The 18,956-nt window shown below is 46.0% G+C and overlaps 1 non-coding gene across 1 annotated transcript; it reads right to left on the bottom strand.

Annotated features, from left to right (window-relative positions):
• Positions 1 to 8,535: 8,535 nt before the first annotated feature.
• Positions 8,536 to 8,607, bottom strand: TRNAM-CAU. The gene has a single exon. It is a non-coding gene; the product is annotated as a tRNA-Met (tRNA).
• Between the last annotated feature and the right edge of the window lie 10,349 nt (positions 8,608 to 18,956).

Raw genomic sequence — 18,956 nt, 5'->3', positions numbered from 1 at the left:
GGGAACACTGGCCACGACCATCGTAGGGAAAACTCTATGATTTTCCCTCCGATGGTCGTGGCCCCGCCCCAGCGTGCCCGGAGTCCTAACGTCACTTCCGGGTGACGCTCCAGTCGCCACCCGGGAGTCCCCCGCTGTGGCGACTGCAACAACTTGGCAACCCTAGTAAAGGGCCATCATGTGGCTTCCGACTTATGGGGACCCTGTGAATGAATGTCCTCCAAAACGTCCTATCGCTAACAGCCCTGCTCAGATCCTGCGAACGAAGGGCCCTGACTTCCTTGACTGAATCCATCCATCTCATGTTAGGTCTTGTGGTATTTGAAACCTGACTCCATTCAGTGGGATTTATAGTTCAAAAGTCATTTTTATATAGGGGAACGGATCTGATACTAAACTATTATGTTATTATGTTATAACCGTTGATGTATGTTGAAAACTTTGTTGGTGATTAACTGGCTGGTTTGCAATTTTGGATTCTCAGGACTTTTGTATACTGTTTTGCCAGGGCTATTTTTGGGCAGGAACGCAAAGGAACGGAGTTCCGGCTGGCTCCCGAGTTGGCCACACCCAGCAGGGACTCATTAGCATAATAGGCCACACCCAACAGCAGAAACTCATTAGGACTGGCTACATTAGGGGTGTGTGGCCTAACATGCAAAGGAGTTCCTGCTATTAAAAAGTCCTGGGTTTTGACAACAAACAAGGTAAACAGCATAAGAAGCAAAAGGTGGGTGTGGCTGGATAACCACACTTCTGCGAACATGGTGTGTGTGGTCTAATATGCTAATGAGCTGTGCTGTCAGGGATGTGTCCTAATAAGCAAATGAATTTCTGCTGTTGGGTGTGGCCTATTATGCTAATGAGTTCCTGCTGGGCTTTTTCTACAAAAAAACCCCTGCTGTTTTGCAGTTATTGTACACGTTATAAGTTATACTTGATCTTAATAAACATTTTAAAAACCAAAAAAAAAAAAAAAGTTAGGTCTTTGTCTTTTCTTGCTGCCTTCCACTTTTCCTAGCATTATTGTCTTCTTCAGTGACTCTTGTCTTCTCATAATGGGATAGGGTTGCCAGGTCTGGGTTGGAAAATACCTGGAGACTTTTGGGGTGGATCCGGGAGAGGGCGGGGTTTGAGGAGGGGAGGGACCTCGGCATGGTCCAATGCCATAGAGTCCACTCTTCAAAGCAGCCATTTCCTCCGGGGAAACTGATCTCTATCAGCTGGAGATCAGTTGTAAAAGGAACAGAATCAGACCCTTGGTCCAATTAGCAGTGACTTTGCTAGAAACAGAAGTCTTTCACATCACCTGCTGCTGGGTCCTTTCAACTGGTGATGCTGGGGATTGAGCCTGGGACCTTCCGCATGCCAAGCAGATGAGCCATGGTCCCTCCCTTCGTGAACAACAATGACCCCCCCTAGTCATTAGACACCAGCTTTCAGAGGAAACCTAAAGACTCTTAGAATGGTTACCTCTTCTGTTGGCTTTAGAGACCAAGATCCCTATCTTTTACAAACCAGCAGTCCTTTGATGGAGATCTTGCCCTTGATCTCGTCTGTGTTTATTCAGAACATTTTCAATGGAGGCATTGTAATGGACCCGGTCGGCCACGCTAGCGCATGACTCGTCCCTGTGATTAATGGACATTTTAATAAATGATGAATCAATTACTATAGATTGTCAACAGCCTGCCTGTTTCCATGGTTTGAAATTAGTTATAGCATCTACAACTGATCGGCTTAACCATGTATGACAAATACCACTCATTCTCTGATGTGCTTAATGCGCCTAGGGCTAATTAGATTTGAACTGAATTTTCATCGCAAAGTTCATATCTGTTAGCATCAAGGGAGAAGGAATGCTTTTGTTTCAGACGTTCTATGATTTTGTAGACATTTGCCATGGAGGTCCATGTCATGCGCATTTTGTAAAGCCAACATTGAATAAAAGCATAAATGGCAGGACATACTGTCAAAATAGCACCTCCCTTTAGGGATTGACTCTGACAACACTGCATTAGCATTCAAACCAGATGTAGCTGACCCAGTAGAAATGGGCATCATAGATGTTCCCACCTGGTTCTCAGACTAGGAGTACCCCACCTAGATAGGCTGTGTAGCCAACAGCACCCAAAATTGACATCGTGGGTCAGCATCGTTGGGTAGCAGGCTGGTCTGGCAATGGAAGGGTGCTGAAACTCAGTGGTAGAACATCTGATTTGCATGCAGAAAGTCCCAGGTTCAGTCCACAGCATCTCCAGTTACAAGCAACAGGTAGCAGGTTAAGGGAAAGACCTCAGTTCTTAGAGATCTGAGCTCTGATTCATGAAAGCTCATATGGGAACAGAAGTTTTTAGTCTTTAGGGTGCTCCTGGACTAAAGAACATAAGAAGAGCCCTGCTGGATCAGACCAGTGGTCCATCTAGTCCAGCCTCCTGTCTCACACAGTGGCCCGGCAGTTCCTCTGGAGGGACAACAACAGGGCAGAGAGGCCGAGGCCTTCAAAAGAACATAAGAAGAGCCCTGCTGGATCAGACTAGTGGTCCATATAGTCCAGCCTCCTGTCTCACACAGTGGACAACCATTTCCTCCAGAGTGGCAACAACAGGGCATGGAGGCCAAGGCCTTTCCCTGATGTTGCCTCCTGCCTCTGGGATTCAGAGGCTGACTGCCTCAGAATGTGGAGGTTCCTCTCAGTCACCATGGCTAGTAGCCACTGATAGACCTGTCCTCCATGAATCTATCTAATCCCCCTTTAAAGCTGTCTGTGTAGGGCTGCCAAGTCCCCCCGGGGGGCGGGGAAACCCCCGCCCAGGAGGCCCGTTCCCCGGTGGCGCAGGATCAGGCCCCAGGGGGAACCCCACCCCCAAAGCATGTCACACGGAAGTGGCGTAAGCACTCTATGGTTTTCCCTCCCCCAACGTCCCAGACGTGCTTACGTCACTTCTGTGTGATGTGCTTGCGGCATGCGCGCGAAGACTCCCGCAGCAAGCCGGGACTCCCCCGCTCCAGGAGAGGTGAGTACTTGGCAACCCTATGTCTGTGCCTATGGCCATCACTATACCCTCTGTCAATGAATTTCACATTTTAATCACTTTCTGTGTAAAGAAGTATTTCCTTTTGTCCATCCTGAATCTGCTGCCCATCAGCTTCATTGGATGACATTCATGGGATGACTTTCCTTCCATTGGGGTTCCCCAGTGGACTCTGGGTAGTCACAATTGAAGTCCATATGCTGGACTACATGGGCCTTTGGTCTGAGCCACCAAAGTTCATTCTTTGAGGGGGGGAAATGGGAACAATCAAAGCTGTGGGAGCTGGGCAATTATGGAAAAAACACACTCTGTTGAAATAATCAGGAACAGATCAGATCAAACCAGCAAAACCCTGGCAACGGAGAAACACTGCCTCTCTAACCCGTTAACATGCTTGGGAAAGGTCCATTAAATGAGTTCATTAATTGCTAGGTTGAAAGGAGCCGGTGGGTGTAACTTACCCGGGGTCTTCAAAAGGCTTTTGACAAGGTGCCCATTAAGGGAAATAAATAAGCAGAGGGTCAGAATGCCTTGAAAAACCTGGTGGAAGTATAATGGAATGCAAAGCGCTCTAATTAATGGCCTGTTGAAAAGTGCAAAGGAGTTAATAGTGGGGGGGGGGGTCCCCTCGAACCAGCATGTGGAAAGGCAAAGTCTCCGATGGACTGCGAAGGATTTTAAGTTGGAACTGGTGTACCAGGTTACAACGGTGGCCCGCAGTCACTGGCCGACTTATTTACGGCTGTGATCTGACCTCCTTTCTCATTTAAGTCTGCCAAATGAAGACGAATGGTGCCACTGCGGTCTTGGGTGGAGTCTGCATTGTTGCTTTGGCTCAAGGAGGGAAACCGATGGCCCAACCAGTTGTGTTTCTGAACAAAGGCACTATGGATTAGGGGACCTCAGGGGTGATGCCCTGGTATATGGGCAAAAACTCTATAGTAGAAGCCAAATTTACCATAGAGTTTTTGCCCAAATACCAGAGCATTGCCTGACAGCACTGTGTGATTATGTCACTTCCGGGTCATGTGGGCAGTGCTGTAGGGATATTCCTCCAATGTTGGCTGGGTCTTGCTCCCGCTCCTGGTAAGTCCCCCCATTCCCTGCTGGTTTCAAGGAAGGACCTGGCAACCGTACCTGTCTCATCAGATCTCAGAAGCTAAGCAGGGTCAGCCCTGGCTAGTATTTGGATGGGAGACCACCAAGGAATACCAGGGTCATGAGGCAGAGGCAGGCAATGGCCAACCACCTCTGAATATCTCTTGCCTTGAAAACCTCACGGGGTTACCATAAGTCAGATGTGACCTAACGGGAGGGGGGAGCTGTTTTTGTTTTTGTTTTGGGCCAGGAGAAAATAAGAATAATCCCACATCTGCTACCCACAGCTCCTTGGAAGAAGGAAATAGTTGCATCTAGAATATATCACAAAGCTGTGCGTTTCCAAGCTTTGCTGCAATTATTCTGGCTGCTTACAAGAACAGCCTTTTGACAACTCTGAGTCTAGATGTAGGGGGGAACTGTAACTTGAAATTACATTAAATTGGCTGGAATGCTTATTTGGTTTTCATTTCCCTCAATTTTGGAAGAGAAATGGAATAATGATAATTTTAGTTGCACGCAGCCCGATAAGGCATCCTCTTTTCTCTATCAAAACGAGCCTGCAACACCTCACTAGTATCAATAAAACAATAGATTCCTGTTTTTCACGGCTAGACTGCTTTTTTTTTGTAAAGAAAGCTAGACAGAGGATAAAAAAGAGCCCAAATGAACCGTTATTTTACCATATATCTAGGCTTTTGACCAACCTTTTCAAATTGGAGAGCACCTTATCTCCAGGCTCCAGAGGTCAGTTCCCCTGGAGAAAATGGATGTTTTGGAGGGTGGACTCCATGACACTGTACCCCACTGAGGGCCCTGTCCTCCACAGGCTCCATCCCCAAATCTCCAGAAATTTCCCAGCCTGGTTCGGGCAAAAAAACCCCCACCCATTCCCCACCATTGGCCAGGGGGAACCTGGCACCCCTAACTGCCAGTTGGAGTAGACAATACTGACCTTGATGGACCAATAGCCTGATTCAGTATAAGGCAGTTTCATGTTGTCAGGACCCACAGCTAAACAACGGGAAGGTTTTACTTTTATTGAAAAGCCATAGATGCGATAACATGAACAGTGTTAGGAATGGCGGGATACCTGTGCGCATAATAGGATATAGGGCATTCGTATGCGCCCCCCCCAGCAATAACCAATTAGGTGTGCTCCCCCGCGCGGGATACTGTTGGACTCTCTAACGGTTGCGAAGCTGGGAACAGAGAAGCTCCCACGGACGATAGACACCCCATTCTCTACCAGTACAACATCAAAGATAAGCGTTAGAGCTCTGAAGCAATTAAGCGCATGGGAAGGAATACAAAGCAATTAGAAAACATCTCCACACTCATGGCAGCGTAGCTGACACATGTGTTCATATGTTCAAACTGCTTCAGGTCCGAATTTGGGAGAAAAGTAGGATAGGCATTTTTAAAAATACGTCGGACGAAAAGATACTTATTACAAGTCTGCAGGAATGTCTGTGTATGGAAGGGCAGATTTCTGAAAATCAGGTCCTGAGACGAGCGCTTTTGCACTGCTCAGTAGAAAACTGTAATTACAAAGCATTCTCTCCCAGAAAACATGGCAGATCCCTTTGCAACACCGTGGCCTAATTACAAACGTGGTGCACGTTCCAAAAGAACCCGAGCTTCCTATTAATAATTCACTCGTGTTATTAAGCTAAATTTACCTGTGTAGTTTAGCTAACCACCATGCATTTTACATAGTTTTTATATGTTCCCTGCTTCCCTGAGTTTCAGGGACAGTGCTGGAAGTCATGGCGACCTCTGGTAACTCCTTCTGGGGCATGGAGGACATTCAGAGAAGTGGCATGCTAGCCCGCCTCTGCCCCCTGACCAATGCTCCCTAGGTTGAAAGGAGTCTTGGGAGCAAAAATCCTACTTGGTGAGCTGCCGGCATTCAAGTTGTGAGCCAGTGATTGGGCTGCTGCATCAATTAGTTTGCTCTGGAGCCATCCGTCCTAAGCTAAGACAGAAATGTGTGAGCCGGAGGCTAAAAAACTGTGAGCTAGCTCACACTAATTCAGCTTAGAGGGAATAGTGCCCCTGACCCTGGTATTCTTTGGAAGTTTCTCCAGAAAACCAGGGGGGGAAATCCCAGGAAAATCCCGGATATATTCAGGGATGTGGGGTAAATCTGAGAACAGTGAAGGGGCAGGAGCACATTGCTCCTGCCTCTCAGCTGTTTGTTAGGCAGGCTTATGCAGTCCCTTTAAACTTTAAAGGGACTTTAAAGGGACTGCAGAAGTCAGCCCGAGGATCAGCCAGGGTGATGGGGAACCAAGGGCTCCCCACTGCCTCGGCTGTGGCTAGCTTCTCATGCAGCTTGGTTGAAACCAGGCTGCAAGGGGTCAGTGGGGAGTTGAGAGCTCCTGGCTGGCGTGGCTCTGTGCTGCCTTCTCCTACCTCCCGGGATGCAGGAGAAGCCAAGCCAGCCCCAGGATCAGTCTGGTATTTTTTTTACCAGCATTTTTCAATTCTGGTCTATTGGACCTGAAAAATTTCAGGATTTCTGGGAAATTCCAGATCTGAATACCATACCGCTATTTGGACCTGGGATTTTTGGGGAATCCTGAAATGTTTGCAGATCCAATAGACCCAAACCAAAAAAAAATGTAAAAAAAATTGCACAGCTCTACCTTTGGCACTGTTGTATAGCATACGCAGCATATTGATTCATCTTGCCCTATCAAGATGGATATATGAAAGGCAGGACAGAGTCTGAATAATTTTTTTTTGCTATAGTTTGGACTCTGCACAAAGACCTCTATGAAATCCCTAACAATATGTTTAAACCCTTTTTCAGTCTTGTACCAGCAAGTAGTGGAACCGCAGGTGTGCCTTCCCATAAGGGTGGCCAGAAGGTAAACGTGACCTCTGACCTGTTGGAAAAATTGGCAAATAGTTAAATATTCAGAGATTGCAATGGAGGCATTTTCTTCTATGTAAAAATCTTTATTTCTAAGGGAAGGGTTCACAGGAAATCTACAAAACAACAGAGACACCTAAGACTACATCTTTACACTTTGACCACACGGTCTACAACAATGGAGATTCTTCCTTTCTTTTTGACCCCAAAAAGGAAATCACCAGAATGCATTAACTAATGATTGTTAGTCAATAGGCTTCCCTTTCCCGGGCTCTCTTCCCATTGGCTCTGTGCCATGTTCCCTTCCAGGTCAGTCTAAACAATAGCACACAAGGGAAACACACATTAACCCTATAATGACTGGATTTTAGACCTTGCAACACACATATTTTCCAACATGACCTACTTTTGGTGGTTTCAAGAGGGCAGCTGTGATGGTCTGCAGCAGAAGAGCTAGTGTTGAGTCCAGCAACACCTTAGACATCAGAAACATTTGTGGGGTATACACTTCCAAGAAGGGGGATTTGACAAAGGGAGATTTGACTCTCGGAAGCTTATATCCCCCAAATCTTTTTGATCTCTTAGGTGTTACTGGACCTGAAACTATGTTTGCTGGATCGTCTAGTGCCTGCTGGTTGCTGGGATTCTTGGAATCCCTGAGCCTGCTTTGTGGGGAGGGCAAGGTATAAATCTGACAATAAAAAATAAATTAAATAAATTTAAAAAGTGCTGAACTGAATGGACCATGGTTGGATCCAGCAAGGTATTTTATGTTCTTAAGCAAAAGGATATACTTAGGATCACTTAACCCTAACAGTCCAGAGGAGCTAGCCATGTTAGTCTGTTGCTGCAAAATAGTAAAAAGCCCAGTAGCGCATTTAAAACGAACAAACTTTATTGTAGCATAAGCTTTCGAGAAACACAGCTCTCTTTGCCAGATGCATCTGACGAAGAGAGCTGTGTTTCTCGAACACGTATGCTACAATAAAGTTTGTTAGTCTTAAAGGTGCTACTGGGCTTTTTACTATTTAACCCTAACGAGTTATGTTAAGTATGCAACTCAACAATGAAGTAAGTAACAAGTGAATCAGCTTTATTAAGAACGAGAACTTCCAAAGATCACACAGCATCAGACGACACACAACAGTAAACAGTGGAGCATAGCTCCCTTTTAAACAATCCCGGGCTGGTGAAGCCACGCCCTCACTCAGTTAAGGTCCAATCATAATACATAGATAACATCCAATGGACACAGTTCCCTCCAGCACAGTTCTCTTACATTTCATCGGTTACGGCTCATGCTTCAGCCAATGGTGTTGTTCCAGATTAGAATCCGGCTGAGGTGTCAAGCTTAACATTGAGTTTCAATGGTTAAGACACAAGTTACCCCTTGACTGTTGAACAGACACATGAAGCTGCCTTATACTTAATCAGACCATTGGTTCATCATGGTTAGTATTGTCTACTCAGACAGTCACAGGTGGAGGTCTTTCACAGCATCTCTTACCTGATCTTTTCAACTGGAGATGCCAGGGATTGAACCAGGGACCTTCTGCAGATGAAGCAGAAGCTTTTCCACTGAGCCACAGCCCCTCTGTTAAGAAATGCTGAATGCTCTTGTTTGTATACATAAAGCAAGGAAAAGCTAGTTAAAAAAAAACCCTGAGACCACGCACATCTGAAGTCAGTCCCTGCCGTACTCGAGCTCTGGTTTATCTGTAGCACGGAAACAGTTAAGGCTTTCTGCCGAGGCACAAAATAACCTCATTATCATTTCTAATACCAATCGATACTCTGCATGCTGCCCTTTGGAGGCAGACCCAAAAAATAAATAAATAAACACCGAGTTTCCCAAGCTGTGCAATTATGGCCGAGATCACATTAGCCAAGTCGCATTAAAGATTTCATGATAAACCTTTAAGACCCCCTTCCTGTGCCGCCTCGTCAATATATTTTTGCATTGACCGAAATGCAAATTGATATCTTGCCTATTGATTCTTCTCCAGCCCCCTCCGGGTTCCTCTGCCAATCCCAGCAGTGACTCTCCCCCCCCCCCCCCCCCCCCCCCATTCCTTGTGACATTTTGTGAGATGGCAGTTCGGCTGCTCTTGGGGGGCTGGCGAGTGGCGTTACAGAGGCCTCCTTGGGCTGACTTTAATGGCACTCCCGGGCCATCCCATGTGAATGGGAAGTGGGAGGGGGGGATATTGTTTGAAGTTAACTGATTGGCGCGAGAGCCTCCAGCTTCCGCAGCCCAGCGTGAGGCCCAAAGCACAACATATGCTTCCCGCTTGCTAGATTTGTCTCCAATAATAAAAACAGGATTTCTTTTCAATTTTAGACAGACCAAATTTATCAAGCGAGAAAGATGCAAAAGCCAGGCCTGGTAATCTGTTGCCTCCCCTTGGCTCCTGGGAAAAGGGCGCATAACAAAAGAAATGGAGACTTACCAAAATGTCTTTCCCCCCCTGTTTCTCTCCCTCTCCTGTATCTTTAGACTATAAACGGCGCAGAACTGGGAAGAGGGAAGGAAAGAAGGAAGGGAAAAATTATTTAGAGAGTTGATTATCTGTTCTTTTCCCATCAAACTGTGATTTAGGGATTGTCTTTATGCTGCAGTGGCTCAGAGGTTAAGACACTGAGCTGCCAACCGGAAGGTCTGTAGTTTGGCAGTTCGAGACTTTAGTGCCGTGTGACGGAGTGAGCTCCCGTCTCTGGCCCCAGCTCCTGCCAACCTAGCAGTTCGAAAGCAAGAAATTGCAAGTAGAGAAATAGGTATTGCTCTGGTGGGAAGTTAACAGTGTTCCGTGCGCCTTGGCATTTAGTCATGCTGGCCACATGACCACGGAAATGTCTTCGGACAGTGCTGGCTCTTCAGCCTGGAAATGGAGATGAGCACCGCCCCCTAGAGTCAGATTCAACTAGATTTTGAGCACGGGAAACCTTTACCTTTACTTTATGCTATAGGCAGGGTAGCCATGGTGTTTCTCCATAGTTTTGCCCTACATTCTTCCAATAGACTAGATATTTAGGGTTGCCTGCTCTGGGTTAGAAAATACCTGGAGATTTTGGAGATGGAGCCTGAGGGAGGTGGGGTTTGGGGAGGGGAAGGACCTCAGTGGGGTATAATGCCATTGTTTGGTGTAGTGGATAGAAGCACGGATTCTAATCTGGGAGAACTGGGTTTGATTCCCCACTCCTCCACATGCACCTGCTGGTGTGACCTTGGGTCAGTCACAAGCTCTCTCGTGAGCAGTTCTCAAGAAAGCTCTCTCAGCCCCACCTACCTCACAGGGTGTCTGTAGTGGAGAGGGGAAGGGAAAGGAGGTTGTAAGCCACTCTGAGACTCCCTCAGGTAATGAAGAGCGGGGTATAAATCCAATATCTTCTTCTCTTCTTCTCTTCATAGAATCCACCTTCCAAAGCAGCCAACCTCCCAGGTCCAATGGGTCTGTGGTTTGGTTTGTGGTTCAGCCACGAACCACGAACCGAACCGCAGAAATGCAGTTCGTGCCCATCCCTAGATTTCTCTGCTCAAAAACAAACGAAAATTCCAAACATACCTTGGGAGAACCCACGATAGAATAAAATCACAACCCATTTGTATTAACAGATAACACCATCAGTTTTCCTGAGCTTTGGGAAGACGGCAACAGCCCTCTTGAGTGTGTTCCACTCTTGTTGCTCTCGAAAGGATGTAGAATAGCTCCCAATTTCAGCAGCTTCTCTTAGATGAGCAATCAATCAAAGGAGAGAGTAGCTTTGCACAAAGCACAAGGTTAATCATTTCCTTAAGTGACAATGAACAAAGACTCCGTGTGCCACAAATAGCCTAAGCCAATAATGGAAAACATCATCTCGACTGCCGTCTTCTGTGGACCGTAAGGATGTTCGTGGAAATTTTATACTTCCCTAGCAGGGGAAACACCTTGATCATGGAAATTTGATTCAGGTTAGTGGAGGGTTGCTTTGTTCATTGCCATTTTTGTTTGGATTACATCTCATAATGCCACACGGACCGATGAGTTAATCAGTTTTGGAGTCTTCTCCGTGGGTCTCAACAAATGTATCTTGATTTATTCATTATTTATTTAAGATATCTATCAGCTGCCTGTCTTCCATATGAAGCTCATGGTGTCTTACAATATTCAAATATTTATTTATTTATTTGTTTGTTGGATTTCTATACCGTCCTCCCAATATTAATATTTCCATGTATATCTTTCCCCACATCCACATGTGATAAAATTCTCAGGTATTGTACCCTGTACCCAAAGGACTCTCTCTCCCAAATGTCAGGCAGATTGGAGAAAGCTCCCCTGTTCTGGGCAACGAAAAGCATAACACATTTCTAGCTCTAACCTCACTGAGCTGGATTTATGCAGAAGCTAAGTAAACTATATTTCAGGATCCCTCCAGGGTCTCAGCTACAGGTCTTTCACATCACCTACTGCCTGGTCGTTTTTTGAATTGTAGATGCCGGGGACTGAACCCAGGACCTTCTGCATGCCAAGCAAAGATTCCACCCAGAAGGTTGGACCAGAACCAACGGGTTGAAATGAAATCAAAAGAGTTTTCGGCTAAACGTTTGGAAGAACTTTCTGACAGAGTGGTTCCTCAGTAGAACAGGCTTCCTCGGGAGGTGGTGGGCTCTCCTTCTGTGGAGGTTTTTAAGCAGAGGCTAGATGGCCGTCCGATAGTAATGCTGATTTTGTGAACTGAGGCAGATCACGAGAGGGAGGGCAGGAAGGGTTGCATCAGTGCTTAGTTCTTGTGGCCCTTTCTTACACGCCCAGGGAAATGCCGATTGCCACTTTGGGGTCCGGAAGCAATTTTTCTCCAGGCCAGTCTGGCCAGAGATCCTGGAGGTTTTTTGTCACCTTCTGGGGATGGAAAGGGGCCACTGGGGGTGTGGAGGGGAGGTATTTATGAATTGCCTGCAAGGGGGTTGGACTGGAGGTCCCTTCCAGCTCTATGTTTCTATGATTCGTTGAGCCACAGCCTTTCCCCAATTTTGAGCCAGCCCTGGCAACACTGAGGGGTTTTTTTGCTTATATTGCTTACTGCTATTTAGTGCTAAATAAATAAAATGTGAAAAATACATTTACATTTAATATAGTTGTGGGTTCTGGCCTGGGATCTGGCCTGGAAGATAACTGAATTTTTAATCTCTGGTTTCACCTTCAGCACTTCTCGGGTCTTAATGTCTCATCAGTGAAGCCATGGAAGGGCCGAGGGGCACCATTGTTGGGCTGTGCTTAGGGGTGCATCGCTTAGGGGATGCATTGGCCTTAATCCAGCCCTGGATGTGGCCAGTTTGGTGTAGTTGTTAGGAGCACGGACTTTAATCTGGGAGAACTGGGTTTGATTCCCTGCTCCTCCACGCGTAGCTGCTGGTGTGACCTTGGGTCAGTCATAAGTTCTTTCAGACCTGTTCTCCCAAGGGCAGTTCTCAAGAGAGTTCTCTCAGCCCCACCTACCTCATGCAATGTTCCCTCTAAAGCTGAGTCAGTGTGAGCTAGCTCACAGTTTTTTAGCCTCCAGCTCATAAATTTTTGTCTCAGCTCAGGAAGGAGGGCTCCAGAGCAAACTAATTTATGCAGCAGCCAAATCGCTCGCTCACAACTTCAATGCCAGTGGCTCACAAAGTAGAATTTTTGCTCACAAGACTCCACATCTTACAGGGAACATTGCTCATGGGGTGTCTGTTGTGGGGAGTGGAAGGGAAGGCGATTGGAATCCACTCTGAGACTCCGAGTGAAGGGTGGGGTATGAATCCAATCTCCTCCTCCTCCTCCTGATACTCCATCCACATTTGCAGACAGAGAAAAGAAAGGGTCCTCATTTTTTGCAGATCATTAAAACTTTCTCTTGCAGAATGGCATGGAGAGTCCTGTTGAGGAATTTCTCCTCTGTTCTCTGACCACTACGATCCTGACATAGATGCAGGAATGGGGATGGACCCTGTCTTTAAACAGAAACAGCAATAGTTACCAAACCCTGCTCACAAACATGAATCCTGCACTAGGTTCACACATTCAAGCATCTTGCTTTCAACAGTATCTTACTTCCCTGGCGTCCATCGCTGGAAGAAAACAAAGGCTTCAAACAATGAAGCACTGCTGGAGGCCATCAGTTTTGCCTGCTGTTGAAAGCATACTCCTTTTTTGTGTGTGGGAGGGGGCAGTAATCAACATCCATCCCCTGTATACATGAGTGGGGCAGAACTGTGCAGGATAAGGAGGAGGAGGAGATTGGAGCAAACTAATGTATGCAGTAGCCGAATCGCTCGCTCACCACTTTCATGCCAGTAGCTCACAAAGTTGAGTTTTTGCTCACGAGACTCCACAGCTTAGAGGGAGCCTTGCTGGCAACCCTAGCAGAGTTACTCCGGTCTAAACTCTTTGGAATTAATGGGCCGAGACTGGAGGAACTCTGTCCAGGATTGCAGCGCCTGTCTTGGAACTATATACAATTAAGATGTATTTCATTTTATCTCATGTGGCAGTTCTACGGGGGCTACGGTGGGAACGCTCTCGTATGCCAGATGGTCCCGATGATTTGCACTTTTTGTTTACATTTCTGAGAGATTTGCAAACAGAAGATGTCACTTTACTGTTGACAGCAATATTACACTTCTTCCGGGATGCCATTTATGGCATCAGATCTTCTGGGCGGGATTCTTGTAGACAGCTGCCTCCCAGGTACCTGAGATTCCCACTGTGTCCTTAAAGATAAAGAGGGAGATTTCTCTTCCATACTCTTAACATTCCTTCCAGAACAGAAAACGATGGTTTTGATCATTCTAAGGACTGGCACGGGGCTGCGGTGACTCAGAGGTCAAGATGCTGAGCTGCAGACCAGAAGGTCTGTGGTTTGGCGGTTTGGGACCCGAGTGCTGCAGGATGGAGTGAGCTCCTGCTATTAGCCCCAGCTACTGCCAGCATAGCAATTTGAAAGCAAGAAATTGCAAGTAGACAAATAAGTACTGCCAGGGCTATTTTTGGGCAGGAACGCACAGGAACGGAGTTCCGGCTGGCTCCCAAGTTGGCCACACCCAGCAGGAACTCATTAGCATAATAGGCCACACCCAACAGCAGAAACTCATTAGGATTGGCTACATTAGGGGTGTGTGGCCTAACATGCAAAGGAGTTCCTGCTACAAAAAAGCCCTGGGTTTTGACAACAAACAAGGTAAACAGAATAACAAGCAAAAGGTTGGTGTGGCTGGATAACCACACTTCTGGTGCTAATGAGCTGTGCTGTCAGGGGTGTGGCCTAATATGCTAATGGGTTTCTGCTGTTGGGTGTGGCCTATTCTGCTAATGAGTTCCTGCTGGGCTTTTTCTACAAAAAGAGCCCTGAGTACTGCTGTGGTGGGAAGGTAACAGCGTTTCGTGCACCTCGGTGTTTAGTCATGCCGGCCACATGACCATAGAAATATCTTCAGACAGCGCTGGCTCTTTGGCTTGGAAATGGAGATGAGCACCGCCCCCTAGAGCTGGATTCGACTGGCTTTCGAGCAAGGGGAACCTTTACCTTTAAGGACTGGCATACTCTTGGACCTGGCATGTAAATTATACCTACAATTAGGGTTGTCAATTCCAGCTTGGGAAATTCCTGGAGATTTGGAGATAGAGCCTGGAGTATAATGCCATAGAGTCCATCCTCCAAATCAGCCATTTTCTCCAAGGGAAATCTTCTCTGTAGGAAGATCGGGCGCCACCGACCCTACAAGGCTTCCTATGCCATGTCATAACACAGACAGATCTTTTAATGTGGACTAGGTCTGAAATGAGACAGCCCTACCTAGAATATATTTCTTCTTCTATTTGGGTTGAGAAGGCCCCATCCATGTGGCTTGTCTACCTGTTCATCAGAACAGGTAAATCTTCTGATCTGGGCATACTTAAATGTATGTCTATCAATCAGATTTTTAATGAGCATGGGTCTCCTTTCCCCAAATTTTCCTCAGAATAACCCTAGAAGTCAGGTAGGTGAGAGAGTGGCTGTCCTGAGGTCCTCTAACAAGCTTCATAGCAGTGTGGAGATTCGAACTCAGGTCTTTCAGATTCTAGTTCAAACCTCTACCTATTATACCACACTGGGCTTCTACTAGGGCTGTATCAATTTATGACCCATGGACAAAATGGAGGTTTCAGAGGAGAAAAGCTGTTTGCCACTTGCTCACAAGTGTTTATTTCATCAATCTCTAGTATCAGCACCATTTTCTTTTTTTATAATATGGGCCTCTTTCTTGAGATGATCCCAGCTAGTCATGGATCATGTAGGCCAGATGATGACATTGTATCTCCCCACAACCAATCAGGTTAGCTAAGCAATGACATCAAGAAGCCAAATTAGATTGCTGACAGGAATCATTGGCCTCATTCTGAACAGGCTTTCTGTCAAAGCCATATAGCCAATCTGCTTGGGCTATGAAATGACATCATAAAGCCAATTTGGAATAAGGGCAAAGCTTTCAGCTCTCATTCCCCCCCCCCCCCCCCATTTTGTCTCCTCTTTCACTTCCATTCTGGTGTCTTATCCTAATATTATCAGTTCTAGGTGTGATGGGAAACTGTAAAATCCAAAGTGTCACTAGAGACCAAGATAATACATATTATGGTATTCCTTGTTACTATGTATGGAGGTGAATGTTGGACAATTAAGAAAGCAGAGAGGAAGAAAACTGATTCATGTGTAATATGGTATCCGAGGACAGTTTTGCAGATATTGCCAAAAACATAAATAAGCTGTCTCTAGATCAAATCAAGCCTGAATTCTCTCAAGAAGCTAAAATGACTAAACTGAGGCTATCATATTTGGGTAATCATGAGAAGACTCACTGGAACAAAACAATAATGCTGGGGAAAGTTGAAGGCAGCAGGAAAAGGGGAAGACCCAAGATGAGATGGATTGACTCAATCAAGGAAGCCACAACCTTCAGTTTGCAAAATCTGAGCCAGGCGCTTAATGATAGGCTGTTTAGGAAGTCCTTAATCCATAGGGTCGCCACAAGTCGGAAGCAACTTGGCAGCACATAATGCACACAAGTGCCAGAAATGCATACGCTGTCCGATGTGGAATCTGTATTCTAGAGCTGTGCGCAAGTATCCCTAAGAAGAATCCCATGAGTTGCACAAAGGTAGTGAGGAGTTTGAATATATGACATGTAAAAAAACGCATCAGAAAACTCACTGTCTCAAGCTGCTTGTTTCCAGATGCCCCATCTCTCTTCTGATGTCTAATTTACTCTACGTCCATCATTTTTCATGATACAACTCTGTGCGCTCCATTATTCTTACAGAGGAAACTGATCGGTGTATGCCCAAGCGGAACATATGTTGAGAATGGTTCCATTTATATGTAGATCTGGACTTTTCCGTCTAGAGGTCTTTGCTAAGAAATACTAATGGAGGATTATTGAGTTTTTTCCTTGATATTTCTTTCTCACACATGAGAGAGTTTTTTGTGTCTTTTTAAGGATTTTCTCGACTGGATCAGATAAAGAAATTACTCTCAGAGAAATTGGGCGAAGTCTTAAATTTGAGCCCATCCATCTTCTGTCAAGTGATCACAAACATCTGAAAGCTTTGAGATGAACTTTGGTGTCAACAAATCAGAAAAAACGTCATCCGTTGTATGACTGTGAATATATAAGAAAAGATTCGGCTGCTCAATACCATGAGACAATGAAGTGCTATTGTAAAGTCAAGACAGCGAACATACTTCTTGTCATGTGATCTGGGAATTCTCTGGCCAAGGGTAAAAACTCTGAAATTATCCTTCCAATCTAGATGAGGATGCAGGTTGAGAGTGGGGATGGTATTGACCAATGGGGATGGTATTGACCAATGCTCCCTCTAAGCTGTGGAGTCCTGTGAGCAAAAATTCTACTTTGTGAGCTGCTGGCATTCAAGTTGTGAGCCGACGATTTGGCTACCGTATAAATTAGTTTGCTCTGGAGCCATCCCTTCCTGAGCTAAGACAAAAATGTGTGAGCCAGAGGCTAAAAAACTGTGAGCTAGCTCACACTAACTCAGCTTAGAGGGAACCCTGGTATTGACCCCTCCCTTCAAAAACTGAATGTGGCACAGGATGCTGTTAGTGGAGCTGTTAATGGCCTGGCCCAGGGGTCCCCATCCTGTTTGAGCCTTTGGGCACTTTTGGAATGTTGACACCAGGTGGTGGACACAAAAATAAAACGGCTGCCACAGGAAGTGGGGTCGGCCACAGAATGTCAGGGACAGAGGTTATGAATAACTCTTAGAGTAACTCTTCAACATTTGGGTAGAAGCTTTGTTGAACAGGATGCCTTTTAACCTGCACAGCCAATCAGACGTCCTCTTGGGCAAAGTCCCCACCTGGCCCAGCCCACTTTCTAGAAGGAGGAGGAGGAGGAGGAGAGGAGGAGGAGAGATTGGATTTATACCCCACCCTCTCAGAGCTGAGGAGGAGGAGCGGCTTACAATCTCCTTTCCCTTCCCCTCCCCACAACAGATACCCTGTGAGGTAGGTGGGGCTGAGAGAGTTCTCTGGAGAACTGCCCTTGAGAGAACAGCTCTGATAGAACTTGTAACTGACCCAAAGTCATACCAGCAGCTGCATGTGGAGGAATGGGGAATCAAACCTGGTTCCCCCAGATTAGAGTCCGCGCTCCTAACCAGTACACCAAACTGGCTCTTGCTGGGCACTGGGGAAAGTGTTGGTGGGACCTAGCCAATGGGGATCACATTTTAGAAGGCTTACCCCATTTCCCCACCTCTCCCATGCAGGTATGTGCCATGTGCTGTTGATCCCTCCCGTGAGTCACCATGGGATTAGTTGGTCACTTCATGGCCAAGCAGGAATTTTGGGCTCCCTTACAGCTGGCCTTTTTGGGAATCATTTGTAAATCAAGGATTCAGAAAACCAATGGAACGGATGTATCTTTAAAATCTTGTGCCTCTACTGAGTACTGTCGGATTGGGAGGAAGAAAAGTTATTGAGGAGATAGACCACTGGTTCAACACACTTGGCTACAGCCAGATCATAAAACATCAGGGTTTTCCCCCTCCACCTAGTGACAGCAGATGGATCTTTTGTGCATATTGATGTGCTCTTATGAAACATTCTTGAATATTTATGTGCCTAGCTGGCAAATTCCATTGAGAAATCCACGGATGGAAACGCGGTTTTAATCACAGGAACAGCTTAGTTTTCTCAGTCCAATTAGCAAAAGATATTAGTCGTTTTCGGTTAACAAAGGGCTCTGAACAACTGAAAAGGGAAAAGTGTGTGGCCCGAACCATTTGAATACACAGGATAAAGAAAAGAGTTAATAAGATGTTGGGGATTTGAAAAAGAGTATACCTGTCAAAACTCCAGGTTTCTTTTCTGGCATTTGGTTGGGTGTCCTCTATCCAATTCAGTGGTTATATTTTCATACTGCTGTTGCAAATGAAAGGAATTGCCAATCAGGGTTGGACGGATTTTATGTTCCCATAAAAAAAAACCAACTTCTGCAATAGTAAAATGCAGATTTGGCTATCAGACGAAATCAAAGTGGGAAAAGTATAAATAATTATAAATTAAATTATGTGTAATTTGATCTGCTTTTCAAAGAAACTGGAATTTAGATGGTGGCTCGGCTCCTGTTTCCACTACTCCGTTCATCATGCCCTTTGTGAATGTACTTTCAGACTGATTCCCCACTAGCAGTTGTGCCGCCCTTGCTCTTCCATTTGCCCTGGTTGCGTTGGTCAATTTCCCACTACTCACTGCGTGGCCACATTTGACCCACATCTCCCCCCGATTTCCCCCCACATCTTCTCAATAACAAGAAATAAGGATTGAGACGACACGGGGGAAATCGAGGGAGAGATGCGGGCCAAAATGTGGCCACGTAGCGAGTACTGTGAAATTGACCAATGCAACCGGGGCCAACGGAAGCGCGAGGG

This window comes from Gekko japonicus, unplaced genomic scaffold (assembly GCF_001447785.1).
Source record: "Gekko japonicus isolate JY-2015 unplaced genomic scaffold, Gekko_japonicus_V1.1 scaffold1108, whole genome shotgun sequence".
Lineage (NCBI taxonomy): Eukaryota > Metazoa > Chordata > Lepidosauria > Squamata > Gekkonidae > Gekko > Gekko japonicus.
This window is presented reverse-complemented; position numbering and strand designations above follow the sequence as displayed.